This window comes from Ranitomeya imitator, chromosome 2 (assembly GCF_032444005.1).
Source record: "Ranitomeya imitator isolate aRanImi1 chromosome 2, aRanImi1.pri, whole genome shotgun sequence".
Classification (NCBI taxonomy): Eukaryota; Metazoa; Chordata; class Amphibia; order Anura; family Dendrobatidae; genus Ranitomeya; species Ranitomeya imitator.
In genome coordinates this window covers 321,667,251-321,668,202 of record NC_091283.1, presented here as the reverse complement: position 1 = coordinate 321,668,202, position 952 = coordinate 321,667,251, and positions in this window count along the sequence as shown.

The following is a 952-nucleotide window of genomic DNA, read 5'->3' as shown; positions in this document are numbered from 1 at the left end:
GTAAACCATCCAGCTGCCATCACATCACCCCAGTGGACCCAAAGCAGCGTCGGTCACCCTGACCGAATACCACAGGTGGCGTCACGAAACCTTGACAGACTTGTATCACCTTTCATTGGACGCTCCTTAGCAGGGTCACGAACCGGGTCCAGCCACCGTGACATCCCCAGAACGGAGCCAGCAGAGGACTGGTACCGAGTAACCCACGGCCCTGCGTCTGGGGGCGCTCCAGGTTCGTCTGACTCCATCGTATGTTATGAGTGTATGTGCGAGAGACGAGAGACCGACAGCTGCAGTGTTACCGTGTGTGTCCGGGGTCAGTTCTACAGGGGGATAGAGAGCCGGGGGTCTGTGAGCAAAGCTGGGGGTATACAGGTGTATACAGCATACACAGAGGGGTCTGTGACCGAAGCTGGGGGTATACGGTTGTATACAGCGTACACAGAGGGGTCTGCTACCGAAGCTGGGGGTATACAGGTGTATATAGCATACACAGAGGGGTCTGTGACCGAAGCTGGGGGTATACGGGTGTATACAGCATACACAGAGGGGTCTACGATTGAAGCTGTGGGTATATCGGTGCATAAAGCGTACATGGTGGTCCGTACACAGGGCTCCGCTCAGTACACGTCCGGCTCTGCTCTGTACACACACGGCTCTGCTCTGTACACGTCCGGCTCTGCTCCATACACACACGGCTCGGCTCCGTACACCTCGTACACACACGGCTCCGCTCCATACACTTCGTACACACATGGCTCCGCTCTGTACACCTCGTGCACACACGGCTCTGCTACATCCACACTGTAAACCCCTCCTGACTCCACACATAATCTTCCCCTCATCCAGCACCATGACAACCAGCACAGCAGAGTCCTGCATACACTGAGGCCCCTGATCATGTGACCCCTGACTCCTCCCCTCCTGTGACCTCATCACAGGTCCTGTGCTC